Here is a 19,974-nt window from a genome sequence, read left to right on the forward strand (position 1 = left end):
CATTTTGACTAGTTAAACATAATCAGTTTTCTTTCAAGTGTATTGTGTTCTATCTAGATAGCTAGATAAGCACTGTAAGCTGAGTGGCTGGAATTTAGGGTAGGGGAACTCTTGGGGGCTTTTCAGCTTTCTGGGAGTAAGGAACATAGCAGGATATTGTGGTCTTAACTCTAAAAGTATATCCATTTATCTTTAGCTCAAGCAGAACATGCATTTACCATCTATTGTTTTATTCTAAGCATCAAATATTGAACTTCTGAATTGAATCGTGCTCTCGACCACATAGGACCTGAAAACTTGAACTTAATTACATCTTATAATCAAAATGGAGACTTAGAGAACGTATCCGATATTAAACTGATAAGAACAGATACTACCCTTGATCTTAGCCAAAAGTCCGAGAAGCAATTTATTTTTTTTATTATTATCATTTATTACAATTTATTCAATTTGAATTTGTATCCCAGCTTTGGACCCTCCCTCCTCTCCTCCAACCCCACCCACCCTCCCTTTCTAAAAAAAAAAATGGAGACTTGGAGTCAAATGGCTTCTGATATGCTAAAGGCTACAGCAGGTATTAACAGAGGAGCCATAGTTATGCTAAGAACTAAAGTTGGTCTCAACAGAGGGTCTATAGAGCTTAAGCAGGTTACAGCGTTATGAGTTGCCCAACCCTAGCTGATATCTGATATAGAACCCTGATACCCAAGGCTCAGCAAAAGTGATTAAAATTGGAGCAGAAAGAATGTGTGCTAGATGCCCAAAACATCTGTGGCTAGATAGTGGGCTCCTAGGAATAACGAGAGAGAGAGAGAGAGAGAGAGAGAGAGAGAGAGAGAGAACAACACACGGATAAACTCTCCTCAATATGGTTGGATGAACTCTCAACAAGACTAGCATTATCCAACCGTCCATGGCCTCAGTAGCCAAAAACCTGACAAGGAACGGTTTGCTACTGTGACATGCCTACAGCAGCCCCTTTTCTGTCTTCCCCAACCTGTGTGCTTCTATTTCTGCACAGAGTGAGGGGCAAATATATACACACTTAGTAGAAGTGCGCTTCTGCATGTTTTTGTTTTGTATTTTACCAGAAGGTGCCAATGCAGTTTGGTATTTGAATATCTTAATTAATTTTCTCTTATTAGTCTATAACATAGTGTTTGCCTTCCTGTTTGCATTTGGGTAAATAAAATAACATTCATAGGGGTTCAGCTTGACCACTATCAAAGCCATCACTGAGAAAGCTAAAAGCTTGCAAAAGGGTCACATTAGGTTCTATTACTTTCATGCCCCCACCCCCAAAAAAAAACATTAAAATACTCTAACTACATTGGGAGATAAATTATGTTCACACATAATATTTTTGAGCTATATTCATTCCCATATAGATTTTCCAAGGATATTAGATTGAAATTGAGGAGGCATCTGAACCACAAATTTTGTTGGAATATAGCTTCCTTCGTAATGCATCTAGTATCCCTTCAGCTCACTTAGAAATTTTACCTTATTTTATTCAAGAAACTGTCTGTGCCCCAAAAAATATTTTATTAAAGCCAGCCATTTGAGCCATAACATTGAAAATATTATTTTAAAATATCTATGACTTTAGTTGCCATTCTTTAACTCACAGCCCAATTGCTATACAGAAATAACAAGAAGAACTTGAGGAAAAGTCTACACTATTACAACTCCATTAGAATGAAATTGAAAACTGGCCACCCCCGACATTGTCTACCCATTAAAACCTTTTCCCAGTTTGATTTGCTGCATAGGCCTCTACTCATAAAGCACCAATCCATAAATGCTATGTGTTCCATCCTGCCTATTTCCAGAAGCAAGATTGCCAAGGAACATCAGTGCTTCATCAGTACACTGAAAGTATTGGGTGAGGACAGAACATAGAAAAAGCAAATAGGGCACCTGACAATATGTCAAGTGAGTTACCTGTTATATGCTGATAGAAACTGAATTCTCAGAGACAAAATGTAATTTCTAAATGCCACCTAGATTTCCATCTGACACATTTATGCCACCTGCTTCTGATGAAAATTGAAAGATAGCTTGTAAGACTGGTCAAAAATTATCAAGTCATCCAAATCCACTGCCTTGCATCTTCTGAAGTCTTAAAAATAACAATTCTTCACATATCGTTTGCTTCCCTGCTGCTTTCTCTCCCCTTAACCCTGTGCTGCCTTCACTCTCACATCTACATAATAATTACTTGAGTTCAGCTACAAAACTCATAAAGTTTAAATAACTTCCCAAAGGTGCCTACCATTATTTTCATTCCACCTTCACATATATGTGTACATATAATTAATTTTTTATTAATTACAATTTATTCATTTTGTATCCCAGTGTAGCCCTCTCCCTCTTCCCCTCACAATCCCACCCTCCAAAACCCCATGCCCAGATGTAGTGCCATTTATATTTTTAAGATTTTTTAAAAATGTTGGTCTCAAGGAGTAGAAGAATGATTCTCCATGATCCATTTTGTCTTCAGCGTCTTTTGTTTTCCTGATGCACAACACGAATTATATTGGCTGATTAGAAACCGATAGGTCTTATGGATCTGATGAATTTTCTGGGAACAGTATCATGACAGAGGCATCTGTAGTTTATAAACAAATAAACAAACACCCAAATATAATACCACTGTCTCCAGGAGAAAGTCCACTTGGAAATTGAGCTATCTCTTCTTCAATCTTTGAATTAAAGACAGACATGGAGTTTTAATTTCCATTTTAAGCAATGTACTTAACAACCATTCTTTAAATTGCTTTTTAAGCTTTATATTTTAACTTTCTTTTCCTTTTTTTCCCTCTTTTTCAGAATTTTAGCAGAGTGCCTACGAAGAGAAGAGATTTTGAAATATATTTCCTCCACCATCGTATGCCTTATGCTAACTTGGCTTCTCTCTGTGTCTTCTCACAAGACACAGAATCAAGTGATTCCTGGCCAAGAAAGAACAGTGAAATTGTCCTATTCCTCAATGGATTTGGATGAAAACTGGTAATGAAATCAGGTCCCACTCTAAGAGAAGACCCTGGAGGAAAACAAGGCTGGTTCTGTGAGGATCCACACAGCAGCAAGACTGAAGGTTTACACTGAGTCCATCGACCAGTCCTACCAGACGGAGTTTTACCCTTTTAACCTGGAGACTTGGTCTTGTCTAAATTGGGGATGGAGCTGTCCAGTAGTGATATGTAGAACCTTTCAAAAATAAAAAAGGAAATGTATTAACAGCAATTTGTCATGATTACCTGGAAAATTTTGAAGGACAAACTTCATGAACGATTTAGTATGAAAAGTAAAAAATAATATGACAGGACTCGACAATAAAAGGACCAGAATAACTAGAATGCAAACTTATAGTGGTCAGTTTATGACTTACAATCGTAAGCATTTATGTTTGTACTCATAAAACATGTAACAATTATAGACTATAAAATGACTCATTCAACTGATGCTATAAAATCATATGTAAATTGCTAAGCTTTTAAAGTTTTTTCTATCTACTTCTAATTTCCTAAGTAGTTCTGAAGCACCTAATCACAATATAATCACACACACACCACACACACACACACACACACACACACACACACACACACACATTCATCAAGATCTGGTGAAAATTAATTTGCTGCTTTGCCAAATGTCTATGAAAGCAACTTTATTTCCTCTTTTTGTTACATTTTAGAAACTGATTAAATTGAATAGTTCTCAAGGACTAGCATTTTGTATATAATTAATGAGTGTTTTTGACCATTTTTTACCTCCAGGTAAATTCCTGCTGTAATACTTAGGGATTCTTATATCTTATGTTTAGGGCAAAAATCTATTAAGATTAATCAAATCCTAGAAATTGTTTCAGTATGTTAATTTTCCTGAGACAGTTAATTTTTATTCACTTTCTTTATTTTTCAATTTTTTATTATTATCATGTATAATTTATTCAATTTGAATCCCTGCTATGGCTCCCTCCCTCATTTTCTTCTAATCCCACTCTCCTTCCCTCTTCTCTCCCTATGCTCTTCCCCTAGTCTACTGATAGAGGAGGTCCTCCTGCCTTTCTATTTGACCCTAGCCTATCAGGTCTCATCAGGACTGGCTGCATTGTCTTCCTCTGTGCCCTGGCAAGGTTGCTCCCTGGATCAGAGAGCCTCTCACTGAGTGTCAGTGAGAGAGTTCAGAGAAAGCTCCTGCTCCCCTTATTAGGGACTCCACTGGATACAAGAAAAATCATGAAATTTTCAGGCAAATAGTGGGAACTAGAAAAGATCATCTTGAGTGAGGTAACCCAGAAGCAGAAAAACACACATGGTATATACTCACTCATAAGTGGATATTAGCTATATAATATAGGATAAACATACTAAAATCTATACTCCTAAAGAAGCTAAACAACAAGGAAGACCCTAGAGAAGATGCTCAATCTCAGAAAGACAAACACGACAGACATTGGAAGCAGGAGAATACAGGACAGGAGTCTACCACAGGGGGTCTCTGAAAGACTATACTGATTGAAGTACCCAAGCAGAGTCTGAGACTTACAGCCAAACTTTGGGCAGAGGGCAGGGAATCTTATGAAAGAAGGGGGAGATAGAAAGACCTGGAAGGGACAGGAGTTCCAAAAGGAGACCAACAGTGCCAAAACAAAACAAAACAAAACAAAACAAAACAAAACAAAACAAAACAAACAAAAGAAAAAACTTGGGCCCTGGGGGCCCTGCAGGGACTAATACCCAACCAAGAACAATGCATGGAGAGGAAATAAAACCCAGGCTCAGATGTATAGCCCATAGACATTTTTATTTATTACAATTTATGCTATTTGTATCCCAACCATAGCCCCCTCCCTCATCTCCTCCCAGTCTCCCCTCTATCCATCCTCTACCCCTATGTCCCTCCCCTAGTTCACTGATAGAGGAGGACCTCCTCCACTTCTATCTGACCCTATCCTATCAAATCTCATCAGGAATCACTGCATTGTATTCCTCTGTGGCTTGGTAAGGCATTTCTTGTCACTTTCAAACTATGTTTTATTTAAGTAAACATCCAGGAATTAAGATAAAACTATTGCTACATGTTCATAAAATTCAAAGTGTCACATATGTAGAAATAAATAAAATACAAATACAGTGAAATCAATAAATTAATGGAGATGTATTCACATACTATGTTAGAAAATGTTTTTTTTTCATAATCTCAGAAATGAACAGCATGTTTTACAGTGCTGACACAAACGTTAGTTTAAATCGAAGAGTGTAGACAATTGGTTCATGTGTTGGCAACATCAGTGCTCCACAAAGATACAGTGTTTTACAGAAGTTCTGTCTGCCCTCTGTGGCACACACTTGTGCTAAAATTTCAACCTAAAAGCAAGTGTTTCTCAGATATAGTGAGAACAAGATTAGGTCTGAAAAGGACAGTCATTTTGAATTATCTTTCTAATGCAGAAACTATTAGTGATAATCTATCAATGTTTACCATAGCTCACTTTCATTACTTACTGTCAATTTTTTAAATAAAACTTTTTTTAATTTAAAGTAGCATTTAAGGTATTAGATAGACTGCTCGTCCCCATTGTTTCACTGCCCTATACTGCTAATCCTCTCTTCTTTTCCCACAAGTCCCCTTTCCTCTCATAGCTCCTATAACTTTTTGCCCAAATGAAAATATAACACTATTTAGATTGGGTCATAAATTACACCACAAATTATAAATAGGTCAGTTAGTAATATTATTTTCTTCTGTACTATGAACCTTGAAATGAAATAAATATAAGAATTATTTTTTAGATATTATTACAAATATGCTAAAAGTCCATCATCATAAAAAAGATTGAAATTATAATAAAACCTTAATTTTATCAACCATAGCTTTTCTTACTGTTGTTCCTCAACTTTTGCAACAGTTTTAAGAAAAATAGAAAACATTTCTGTAATTGTGACATTGTTAGAATTCTTAATTTACTCCATAATAGCTAAAAGCAAAGAAAAAGAAAGCCACTTGATCGAAAGTAGTTTATCTTCATACTAACCAGACAAAATATGGTAATACAGCAAGCACACTTCCTTACCCCAACAGTAGCCCAGTCTCGCAGATTTATGCCTAGAAGACACATTTTTTGTCATAGAATGGTTTATGTGCCTATTATCATTACACAATCTTAGAATTCTTTTTAGTATGACTTATTATATCATCACTTTTCTGCATTCACAGAAAATCCTGCGTGAAGCAGAACTATGCAGATACACTAAGCTTGAACAACCAACACAGACAGAGGAAAAGATTTCAGTGTTGTAGAGAACTACAGGATGTCTTAAAACCAGCACCGCGAGTCACTGATCTGCATACACTGTTACGACGCTTCTGTCCGTAAAACCATTCACTCACTCCTCTTGCTTATGGGGAGATTTGCAGCATTTTATTTCACATGTACTGGAGAGGGAGAGAGGCTGCTATCATTTATGACTTGGTAATTTTATTTGATTGTTTAATTATTTTGTAATGCTGAACATAGGAACCACAGTTTTGCATATGCTAAATGATTGTCTAATATCTGAAGTTACTTCCTAGTCCTGTTTTCATCGTTAAATAGTCCTTAGCTAGTTCTCCTTTTTCCACTAAGCTCTACTGGAACAGTACATATTATCTCCAAATACCTTACAAAGCATAATATCTATGCTTTGTATATACAAACCTTATTTTCTTTAATGTTGTTTCCCATGTTCTGACTGTTGAAAAACCTATCTAGATGTGAAATACCTACTCAACAATTATTCATTTTAATAAATATATTGTAAAATATCAGAAAATATGTGTTTAGGCTCTCTATGCCATCAGACATTCTTTATGGAACTCTTAGAGAGAAGCTGTGATATTTTTCACTCAGTTTTGAACATGGCTGTGTTAATGATGATATATTTAGTTTTAGGAGAAAATGATTAAAAGCTAAAAATCTATCAGAAAATTCTTACCTTTTCTTTAGGAGTACATTTCATGAAATAATCTGCTCTGCTTTTGATGGATAACTTCATTGATAAGATTTGGCATAAATGTTTAAAGAGTACAGCAAGAACTATCAATTGATGGCTTTATGTAATTGAACACACATATATGCAGTGTCAAATACTCATCTCTTTTTGTATCTTTGTGTATTTCTTTTATTCTTTGATGTCTCCTAAATACAAAGATAGTCTAAATGCTTTTTACTCATCTCTTTGACCCAACAGTTATTACTCTTAATGACTGTCTTTAATTTGAAATGTAGTGTACGGTATGTAGCTGAGACAGTCCAGTGCCTGGGTGACTCCAGTCAGAGATCACTAGATAAGTACTTTAAAGTCTGTGTTTTTTCCTAGTTTCTTCAATTTTGTTTTATAAACTTGTGTTCATTAATCTTCAATTCAGTTGTGCAACCGCTGCTCCTCTGGAAAAATTAGTAACTGAAGTCAATTAACAGAACACCTGAGAAAGCAGATGCTCCAACAATGTTTACTGTGTTTTATTAGGGAAAAATTTGCTTTCATAAGAAAGAAAAACAAACTTCAAGCAAATACATTAGTCTATGGATCTTGAATTGCATGGCTTTTCAGTTGAATTGATAATTAAGTGAGAAAAAATATTGTAATTATAAATATAAACAGAATTGCTTTCTAGTATGTTTCTCAAATGAGAATAAATGTTTCCTAAAGCTGACTGAACGCAGAGAATTATCATTTACATATGTATAATATGATATGTATATTGCATTATAATCTTACATTAAAGTTTTAGTTCCGCATCTCTCCTTCCTGCCTTTGAATATCAGGGACAAGCATAGCACAATAACTCTAAAGGTGCTGTAATCACTTTCTCTCTCTCTCTCTCTCTCTCTCTCTCTCTCTCTGACACACACACACACACACACAAACACACACACACACACACACACGCATACATACATACATACATATATATTGTTGGTACCCAACAGCCATCTAATTGGACTTCAGAACCTCTCAGAAGAGAGAAAAACATGCTAGTGAAACCATGGCTATCAGGGGAGAATATACAAATATTCAATACAAAGCCAATATAGTTTAAAATATTATGTCCATAGAAAAATGTAGTCTCTATACCCGTCAAGGAAATTCTTTTTGCTACATTAAGAGACCCTTGGAGAATCAATGGAAATCACACTCAAACCACTAAATTGTGGATCCCAGTCCCAATGAATGTATGTTTAAAACATTCGCACACATATAGTTCAGGATATGGACAAGGAGGACACCAATAAACATGCCATGCTGCCTGGGGCCTTATCCCTACATAATGAACTACAGGCAACTGAGGAAGATGGAGAGCAGGAGAGTCTATCTTTTCCAGGGAAGAATACACCATTTGGTATTCAATGCCAAATGGTTAGGCCTGAAAACATACATACAATGACATTATGCAAACACAATAGGTTATACTTTGGAGGTGTATATGGTAGTTTGAACAAGAACAGTCCCTGTAGGCTCACAAATTGGGGATAATATGCTGATGACTTCATTCTATTAAAAACGACTTCGGAGCACTAGGTGCACTGAAAAGAGCACAGTTCTGTGTCTCAGACCTACTCAGATGCAAGCATGTAGGCAGGCCTCACACGAATACATATTCAAGCCATACAGTACCCTTTGCAATAACCCCTAAAACATTTTACTGAAATAAAAATTAATACTTAAAAATACTAAAGGATATGCCTTTTAAGTCTCTTTTCACTCTATGCCTTTTTTTTTCTTGAGTTTCCTGATCTGTCACTTTGTATGTCTTATAAGTCTCCCTCCTCCATCAAGGGTAAAAAATTTAATTCCCAAAATGAGCTACAGGGAGTTAGAGATTCTTCTGGGCTTTCTTATCATATAGCACTTAACTGAGCTGGGTATTTGAGTCAATCATGGAGAAGGAAATTATATAGGTTTTGAAACCATAGTCAAAATAGGGAAATATTGCACATGGCCCATTTTGTTTGTCTAATCAAATTGAGGCTAATCTAGATTCAAGGATTCAGAAAAAGAGATTCAACCAAATTACATTTGATAAAGAGCTACACTTTTGAGAGAGAAATAAGGTTCCCTTGTTTGCAAAAGTCAGTATTAATTCTACCAAATACCAACTAATTAAGTGAGACTACTTCATTATGAAGACTAATCTGCTTTCCTCAAAGGTCACTGACAGAAATGTACCTATTAAAAATTCTGTCATTGCAACATTTGAAATCCTGTTTGACCAAATATCAGGGTACTGTGAACTGACAAAAGTCAATCACCACACATAAGATATATTATTTTCAACTGTTAGTTTATCAACTATCATTTCTATTTCTATTAAATTATTTAAAAAAATAATGAGTAAAAAGCATTAATAATGTCACTAGGAATGGATAAATTCCATGCTAAGGATATAGTTCTTTTTAGAACTCTGCTTTGGGTATTGTCTTTAGATAAAATGTTTTATGAGAAATCAAAATTTACCATGTTTCTGACACAATCTAACTTCTTTCAAATATGTGTTCAATTCCAATAACATTAAAAGTAGAAATGAGCATATTTAATGCTAAGAAGTATGTCAGGTGTTCCTAAAAAGATAGAATTACTGATTTTGTTTTTAAATAACTGAAGAAAATGTGTTTAAGAATATCAAATCATTTGCAAGAGCATTTTATTTTATTCAAATAAATGTTCTAATAGAATTGTTAATTACATTTAGTTGAGTAACTCATAACGATTATGACCACTGTTATGTAACCACATATATTATACCGCACAAAGAGCCAAATATCTCTGGTAAATAAGTTGTATAGAAGCCTCTAATTTTAGCAACATTTACATTAAAACCAGTTTATTCATAAATCGTAACTACAAATCAGATACTAATATTTTTATAAATTTTAATTAAACTAAAAAATGACCTATTAAATTAAACTTAAGTTACATGAAATAAGTTAAAGTACAATCATTCATGATATAGTTCAATAATGATAAAATGATTTTAACATTGGTTACATAATATTCTAAATGAGCAATTAATTCCTGTAGCCTTGTAGCATGAATCTTCAGTAGCGCCAGCACAAAAGGACTAGAATGAACCTAGGCTATGCTTCTGTAAGGATACATACCTTACATACTAGTAAACATACAACACTCTCAAAGCATTTTAAAATGTAGTAAAATGCCCTATAAAAATGTCACATCATTGACTTTAGGAGTCTTCACATTATTCCTTGAAAAGAAGATTTATTTTCAGTTGTATTATGAGGAACTCTGGATTCTTACAGTTTTGCAGCAAGAGTTGTTCATTAGTGTGTGGTGTATAAAGTAACTTGCAATAAGTTTACAACAGTAGTCTCTGTGATTGAGACACTGCCTGATGTCCCTATTTTGTACGTTCATCTGTCTGCTTGTTTTCAAGTCTGGAGAGAGTCTGACTTTAAACCCTATATGTGCGTTAGGAACTACTTGTAATACAGAATCCTTTCTGGTCTTCATTTTCACTTTCCAACAGATACTTTACATTCTTTCTGTAAAGTGTCAGGGGTCCTGATAGCCACGTGGCCAACCTGGAAACTTCACTGCTTCTATTACACGTCTGCAGAGAAAGTTATGAGGGATGAGTTATCAAATCCATTTTTAGTGCGTCTCATTTGCAGAACTACAGTAGGAAATGTCGATCCAGTATGATAATTCTGTTGTTTCTTCAGGAGGCCCACACTTCAAATAAGCTGCATCGCTGGCCTCCGTCCATAAGCTGCTAGTACCATATGCTTCTTTGAAGAATTTTTATTATTATATTTTTTATTTGTTCATTTGTTTTATTTGTGTATTTATCTGTGTATTTAAGCATGTGATGGGTGTCCATAATCGTGCTCTGGTACCCGCATGCCAGTGAACATAAGAAGGTCAGAAAGGATGTCTAACATCCTCCTGCATCCTTCTCCACTCTTCTCATGCCCTGGTGGATCTCCCGTCACTAAACTCCCCCTAGCTGGGATTACAGACAAGTAGGGCCCAGCTTTCTGCTTCCACACGTGGGATTTTAAAGCAGCATTTTGAGGGCTGGAATTAAAGACATGCGATCACCACATCTGTCACATCTGGCTTTATAAAGAAAAGTTCCTTTGTTTGTTGTGTATGGGAGCTACTCTGTTGTTTTTGTTTGTTTGTTTTGTTTTTCACTTTACATCTAGGTCAGAACCCCCTCCCTCCTTCCTCCTGGTCCTACCCTCTCTCCCTGTCTCCACTATTCCCCCTCCCCAAATCCTCAGAGAAAGGGAGTCCCCCTCTACCCACCCACCCCAGCATTTCAAGTCACATCAGGACTGAGTGCATAGTAAGGTAGCTCGTCCAGAAAAAAGTGATCTAAAACAGATTACCTGGCAACAGACTCCAATTGTCAGAGGTGGCCCCATTACCCTTCCATTCCCTTTACAAAATATGCTCTAGTACACAACAAGGACATTTGTTCGACCATGTTTGTAGCAGCTTTATTCGTAATAGCCAGAACCTGGAAACAACCCATATGTCCCTCAATGAAGGAATGGGTACAGAAATTGTGGTACTTTTACACAACGGAATATGACTCAGCAATTAAAAACAAAGAAATCATGAAATTTACAGGCAAATGGTGGGATCTAGAAAAGATTATCCTGAGTGAGGTATCCCAGGAGCAGAAAGATGCACATGGTATGTAATCACTTATATAATCCTATAAGATAGGATAAATATACTAAAATATGAGGAACTAAAGAAGATAAACAAGAAAGAGGACCCAGAATAAGATGATCAATCCTCACTTAGAAAGACAAATGGGATGGACATGGGAAGTAGAAGAAAACAAGACACAGGACAGGAGCCTACCACAGAGGGCCTCTGGAAGACTCTACCTAGTGTATCAAAGCAGATGCTGAGACTCATGACCAAACCTTCAGTATAGTGCAGGGAATCATATAAAAGGGGAGTTAGTATGACCTGGAGAGGACAGAAGTTCCACAAGGACAAAATATATCAGGGCACCGGGGTCCTCTATGACACTGTTTCTCCAACCAAGGACCATGTATGGATATAACCTAGAACCCCTTCTCAAATGTAGCCCATGGTAGCTCAGTATCCAAGTGGCTTTCCCTAGTAAGGGGAACAGGAACTATTTCTGACATGAACTCAAGGACTGGCTCCTTTACCTCCCCCTGCCTCCGAGGGAGGAACAGCCTTTCTATGCCACGAGGAGGAAATTGCACCCAATACTGAAGAAACCTGATAAGCTAGGGCCAGATGGAAGGGAAGGAGAACCTCCCTTAGCAGTAGACTTGGAAAGGGACAGGGAGGAGTTGAGGGAGAGAGGGTGGGATTGGGAAGGAATGAAGAAGGGGGCTACAGCTGCGATACAAAGTAAATAACGTCTGATTAATATTAAAAATAAAAATGTAAAAACAAAACAAAAAGATGCTCAACTATACAAGGACATTTGCTTAACTATGTTAGTAGCAGATTTATTCGTAATAGCCAGAATCTGGAAACAAACTGGATGTTGTAGAACTAAGGAATGGATACAGAAATTCTGGTACATTTACACAATAAACTACTACTCAGCTATTAAAAACAGGGAAATCATGAAATGTGCAGGCCAGTGGATGAATCTAGAAAAGATCACCCTGAGTGAGGTAACCCAGAAGCAAAAAGACATGGTATATACTCACTTATAAATGGATATTAGCCATACAATATAGGATAAACATACTTTAAAATCTATAGTCCTGAAGAAGCTAAACAACAAGAAAGGCTCTAGGGAAGATGCTCAATCATCTTTTCAAATGGCAAACAAGAGATACATAGAAAGTGAGAAGACAGGGAACAGGACAGGAACCTACCACAGAGGGCCTGTTGAAAGACTTTACCTATTAGGTATCAAAACAGATGTTGAGACTCATAGCCAGACTTTGGACAGAGTGCAGGGAATGCTATGGGAGAAGGGGGAGATAGGAAGACCTGAAGGGGACAGGAGCTCCACAAGGAGACCAGTGGAGCTGAAAAGTTCTGGGCCCAGGTTGGCTGCAGAGACTAATGAATCAACCAAGGACCATGCATGGAGAGCACCTGGAACCCCTACTCAGATGTAGCCTATGGCAGCTCAGTCTCCCTAGTAAGGGGAAGAGGCATGAAGGGGAAGAGGGACACACTGTAGGAGATGATGGTGGGGACCACAGCCAGGATACAAAGTGAATAAATTATAATAAATAATAATAATTTGAAAAAAAGATATCACGGAAACATGAAAAAATAAAACACAATAAAATAAAACAAAAACCATTAAATTGAAGATGAACAAGACAAACCAACAGATGGAAAAGAGCCCAAGAGAATGCAAAAAAATCAGTGACTCACTCCTTAATACACACACACACATATGTATGTAATGGGTTTTACTGTAGTGTTTTTATGGGACGCCATGTTTATATGTATATGTATGTATACATGTATGCATATGCAGAGAACATCCTATAGACCTGTGCAACCCTGACGCTTGCTGATACCTTCTCTGTTAGTTCATAGGGCCATTTTTTTTCGTTGATTTAGAAGGCCTTGTTTTCCTCCTGTCCTTTGTACACATTGATTCTTACGCTCTTTCCACTATCTGGCTATTTTAAAATAACAATTAATATTCACTTTTCAAAAGATACAAAATTGGAATTCATAACGAATACTTTGGAATTATACAATATATATATATACATATATCCATATTACTGCTATAGTTTTTCATTGTGTTTTTATAAATTTGTTAAACCAAAGTAGAATCTTTTACTATTTTTTCCAGTTCCTTATACTTAAAAGCAATCTAGTAGCTTTATATATGTAATTTTTAAAGCTTTGGTGATTCATAGTTGACAGTGGATCCCACAAAGAAACTTTTGATTCAAAAATTCAACTTTAGCATACTTTTAATTATTGTTATTGTTTTTGTTTCCATCAAAGTTTCAGCCATTTTCTTTGTTCCTAGCATAAAAATGGATGAATGCTTAGAGCATCAAAAAATGACAAATGCTAAGCCTTTTTTCCCAATTTTAATTTATAAAACTGAACTGAACACAAGAACTCAATTTAGCTTTAAATTGCATTTTCTTTTGCATGAATGACTTCAATACTTTCAGAAGCTTAAGAGATGCACAACATATTCATTTCTTTATGTAAACTGCCCTAAGTTGTTTGTTCTTTCTCATGTTATTGCCTTTTCAGTTGACTTTGATTACTTCACAACACAGAAATATTAGACTTTGGCTTGATATAATCTATGAAGTTTAAACATACATATATAGTACACATACTAATATATGCACAGATAGTACAAATACATGTAAACTTAATTATAAGTTATATATATGGTCTTGCTTATGGCTTAAATATAGATAATTTCCTCAAGTGTCCTTATGGTAAAGGCTAAATACCAAGAGAAGTGATATTAGAAAATACTGTACTGAGGGTTCTTACGAGACTTTGGGGGAGGTTACAGGATAATCGAGAGAATGCCCTTGCAAAATAATGGTAAGTAATGGTAAACAATAATGGTAATAAAATAATAACCCTTCCTTCATCTCAGCTGCCTGCCTTATAATCTGAAGATATGGTCAGATATAATCTCCAAATTCCTGTGCTGCCCTTGCCAGGTAAAAATATAATTATTGATATTATAGGTTTTTAAACCGAAAGAACTATCTTAACTTCCAAAGTAACGGTCTTAGAAACTTCATTAAAGTAACGGAGAGCTTGCTAACACAACCTAACAACACATTCTAACGGATACTAAGTTATCATTATGAAAATATGAATTATATAAACACATTAAGCAGTTTTTCAAGACATAGAGGACAAGAAATGTAGCATACATTTATTGTAATAAATTGGTTAATCTTTCACGCTTCCATTTCCTTACACCTAATGTCACTGTTGATTCACACTGCAACATATGAGCAATCAGTAACTGAATGTCTACGTACTATCATTTTTTTCTTTTTCTCCTCCGATTTTGTTGTTTTCTGCTGTAACCTTGAATCAATTCTTCCTTCTCGGCATTAATTTTAGTTTATTGAATCTAGAGAAATACGTTCTGGATGACAAAAAGATATGTTAGAGAATAATTACCACAAATCAGTCTAGGGAAAGGCTTTGTAGAAGCAGGATACAGTAAATATTTATGTGAGCAATATTTGATAAAATATTAAATATGAACAGAGTGTAGATCATCATATTAAAGTCAAGAAGCTCTCTTTTGTGAGAGATAATGTTCACCCAATTAAATAATAAGAGAGGTATTCTACATTGCCATTGGTGTGAACATCAAGACATACTAGTCCAAAACACTTGACTGAAGTCAAATTCTATTATATGTAATTATTCCTCATGCATAAATTTACCTTTTCTTTCATGATATTATATTTTCCTGAAATAGGTTTTTGTCAAATTTGTAAGAACATGTTTTCTTTTGTGGATTACCTCTTATAGTCAAACAATCCTCCAGTGTAGCTAGGAGGAATAAATTTGTTAGGTACGGACACTTTAATAGAGGTGAGATAAAGGCATTTTAGCTTTAGGTTTCCAGTTCTCAGAAAGCAAAATCTTGGTAAGAGTAGACTACAGGGAAAGCACTTCCATGTATTGTTTTTCAATAAATTTTAATAACTATAAACAAGAAAAATTTGTTTAGAAATAAAGAATTTACCCTTAAAGAAAAAACAATCATATTTGGAATTAAGAGCAGCAACAACAAAGACAAAAAAGCAACAGCTGAAGAATTAGTTTCTTTCTCATTAGAAAGATATCAGACCTAATTTACTATTTCAGTAGATCAATCTTTTAACATTTTAATTAGAATTCTTTAAAAGCTTTCAGCCTTTACAGTTCATTACAATAAAACCTCATTCTTTGGGTACTACTCTAATCAGAAATTCTGTTCATGGATCATAACATCATATTAGTGCCAAATTACCAACTGGTGCAAAGATTAATTAAAATGATGCTGTTTCTGATAAAGTAAAACTATTGCTTCACTCATCCTGAGAATATAATATTTTCCTGAGTTTAGATTCACAGGATGATTATGCAATTCTAATCCCAACAGACGTAAATATTTGTGTTAATTCTTTCCTTTGAAACAAAAATTTTAAAAATTCACTTTTATAGAAAATTATAAAACATGACTATGAAACTAGTCATGTTTATATAATTATTAAACTATTTCTTTTTGATACTATAATAGCCAATGCATATGAGTTTTTTAAAGATATGAAAAATTGAGACATTGAGTATATTTAATAATGTTATTAGAACAAATGTGGAATTTTCTCAAATATAAAACAGAGTATATCATTTCAAGCATGTACTAACACATGATGATACTAGCGATAAGAACACAATATCAATTCATTTGTGATTGAAAATATTATTTTATATATACTATGTGTAAATGTTCAACTATAAAGAGATAATTTTGGTAGTTTAATAAATTTTCATCAGCAGAAAATTTGACTTTGTTTTTGTATGTATGTATATATATGCACACATATACACACACATGTCCATCTCTCTCTCTCTCTCTCACACACACACACACACACACACACACACGCATGTATACCATCTCATGTTTCCTTCTTAGCTGGCTTTAAGTCTCTGTGTAGTGAAGGGAGCTTCTGATGCTCCTGCCTCCACATCTCTAAGTAGGTGATGAAGAATGAACCCCACGGGCAGTGTGTCCTTCTGGAGACGCTGACAACGAAGTCAGCCCTAGTTCTCGCTGTTTAGTTTTAATATTTATAATCCTACATATTTATAATTATAATTGTGCACTGCTGAAACTAATTATCTAAGCAGAGAGACATATGCCAGTTTTTTTCACAATGACTAATCTAGTTTTGCTAAATATTATATTTAAAAACCACAAATTTTCTCATTTCAATTTAAATTGTAGTTACTATAAAATAAAACAATGTATATTAGAGTATCTTTATTCTACTTTGTTGATGGATCTCTTGTTGGGCTATCACTGCAAGGCTTTAAGTTAACTTATATGTCTTATAAGAATACATAGTAAATCTTGCTACTTTTCACTATTTTACATTTTTGGAATTTTATAGATATTTTCAAATATTTTAATTTTAAAAATACTAAGAATTTGGTCAATTATTAAAGAAAACACTGATATAATTCTGTTCTTTTATGAAGATTGCACAAAATCACATATGGATATGTGGCATATTTAAAATGGCAATTTGTATGGATAAATAAATATTTTTTAATTATTTTTTATTTTTTTATATTAGTTACAGTTTACTAACTTTGTATCCCAGCTGTAGCCCCCTTCCTCATTCCCTCCCAATCCCACCCTCCCTCCCTCATCTTCTCCCATGCCCCTCCCTAAGTTCACTGATGGGAGAGGTCCTCCTCACCTTCCCTCTGATCCAAGCTTATCAGGTCTCAACAGGCCTGGCTGCATTGTCTTCCTCTGTGGCCTGGTAAGGCTGCTCCCCTATCAGGGGGAGGTGATCAAAGAGCCAGCCACTGAGTTCATGTCAGAGACAGTCCCTATTCCTACTTGTGGTGTCCTTAACACCTCTGGCTCCTTCAAACCTTCTTCCTCCCCTTCCACAGGATTTCTCAAACTACAGGGAATGTCTGGCTGCATCAGTTTCCACAAGTTGTCTGGTGAAGCCTCTCAGAAGACAGTTCTGTTAGGTTACTATCTATAACAGACTATCACTGTCAGGGGCGGCTCCCTCTCAGGGCACGAGTCTCGTGATGGACCAGTTATTAGGTAGCTGTTCCCTCAGTTTCTGCTCTGTCTTCACCCCAGCACATTTTGTTGGCAGGACAAACTGTAGGTCAATGGTTTTGTGACTGGGTTGGTGTGCGAATCCCTCCACTGGAAATCCTTCCTGGTTATAAGAGACGGCCAGTTCAGGCTCCATATCCTGCATTGCTGGGAGTCTTAGGTAGGGTCACCCTCGCAGATTTCTCTATGTCCATTGACTTGGATTCTAGCTTTTCCCAGAGATGCAAACCCCCATTCCAGTTGTTGGCTTTGTCCTGTCCCAATCTAATGGCTCCTGCTTCTTTCCCTGCCCCTCTCCTGCCCAGTTCCCTCCTCCGATTCACCCAAGATCTCTCCTATAGTGCTCCTTTTCAGTACGGTTCAACACGCCCCCTATTAGCCTCTTTTTTTACTTAGCTTCTTCTGGTCTGTGGATTGCAGCATCATTATCCTTTAGTTTATTGCTAACATCCACTTATAAGTGAGTATAAAACCCCGTTTGTCTTTCTTGGTCTGGGTTACTTCACTCAGGATGATCTTCTCCAGTTCCTTCCATTTGTCTTCAAATACCACAAAGCCTTTGAAATAAATAAATATTTTTAGTTGTGTTACAAGATCCGTTTGCATAGCATTTTCATATATTGTGTGTTTTTTAAATAATTAATTAGATTTTATTTTATGTGCTTTATTGTGAAGGTGTCAGATCCCTTGGAATTGACAAAATACAGACGGTTGTGAGCTGCCATGTGGGTGCTGGGAATTGCACCCAGGTCCTTTGCAAGATCAGACAGTGCTCTTAACCATTGAGCCATCTCTCCAGCCCCTGTGTGAGGTGTTTTCCGTCAGGAGTGGAGGTGCACACCTTTAAGCCTAGCACTCAGGGAAACAAAGGTGGGTAAAACCCTGTGAGTTTGAGGCCAGCCTGGTCTCCAAAGCGAGTCCAAGATATGCAAGGCTACACAGAGAAACCCTGTCTGGAAATACAAACAAACAAAACAAAACAACAAAAAAAATAAGTTACTTACAATCAAGTGGGGTGTTTAATTCTTGTGTTTTCTAAATTGTAGTGATTTCACCTAATTTCCATTTTATGTTAACTAACTTTTCAACCCCTACAACCACATGGTTGTATCAATTTTTCTTTTGGAAATTCAGTTTGCATTCCATCCCAAATACTACTAAATTGTCCTTTAATCTTGTCAAGCATTCATTTGTATTTTTAAAAATTATGTGCATGTAACTTTATCAGAGGTTTTCTTTAGATATTTTATGTCTTGGGGGCTTAGTTTCAGAGAAATGTTAGTCAGGGTTTTTTACTGAAAAATTTAATTTAATAGTCCTTACTCATGAGAAGGTGCCTTCTCTCTTTGTAGTTACTCATTTGTGTGAATGCTCTTTGTTCCAATCATTTTTATTTTCTTTGTAACATTTTTTTTAATTAAGCATGTAGTGCTTGTTCTCCTTACTATCAATATCCCTCCAATAGCAGGGTAACTGAACATTCTTTTAACATCTACTCTAACTCCGTTCTTTAAGATGATTTTGGTGTTCCCTTATTAAAATATTACTTGTTTGTAGATCACATTTCTATCATTACTTTCTGTTTTTTTAGATAATTATATATGTATGCACTCGTTATTTATATTGAATGAAGATTGTCATTTGTTTGACAATGCTCACCATAAGAGCCTGGGCTACCTAAATAACTCTGTAGTACTGAGCATGATAAACCTCACTTTGAGTTTGCTCAGGACAGTCCAAGGACTCTCAAAGTAACGCAGGCCATTGTTTTTCTCCTGTGTTCCTCTCAGATGTTGAAGGTCATCTGGACTGCTGCAGAGTGTACACACATGGGACACAGGACTCAACTCTGACAGTATTCTTTTACAGTCTACTGTCCAAAGTACCAGCAAGTACCAACTGGACGACAACAGAAACTCATAAGCAAGAACAAAGCATTTAACCTAGAAATACAGCAGTGTGAAAAAGGATTCAAGGGCCAAATAAGAGCTGGAGGCAAAATAGTTCTTGTTTCTTAGTTGAAGACTGCATTAAGTGAGAGGTTCTACATGAGGCAAAAAGCTCTTTTCCATTTCTTAAAATTAGTAGTAGTCTACATTCTCAATTTAAAAAAGCATAATA

At 35.7% G+C, this 19,974-nt stretch overlaps 1 non-coding gene across 1 annotated transcript; it reads right to left on the reverse strand.

Moving 5' to 3' along the window:
* Positions 1-223: 223 nt before the first annotated feature.
* LOC129689177 (U2 spliceosomal RNA) lies at positions 224-409 on the reverse strand. Its single transcript, XR_008722047.1, has one exon. It is a non-coding gene; the product is annotated as a U2 spliceosomal RNA (small nuclear RNA).
* Positions 410-19,974: the final 19,565 nt, after the last annotated feature.

The sequence above is a fragment of the Psammomys obesus genome, unplaced genomic scaffold (genome assembly GCF_907164565.1).
Source record: "Psammomys obesus unplaced genomic scaffold, mPsaObe1.curated_primary_1811, whole genome shotgun sequence".
NCBI lineage: Eukaryota > Metazoa > Chordata > Mammalia > Rodentia > Muridae > Psammomys > Psammomys obesus.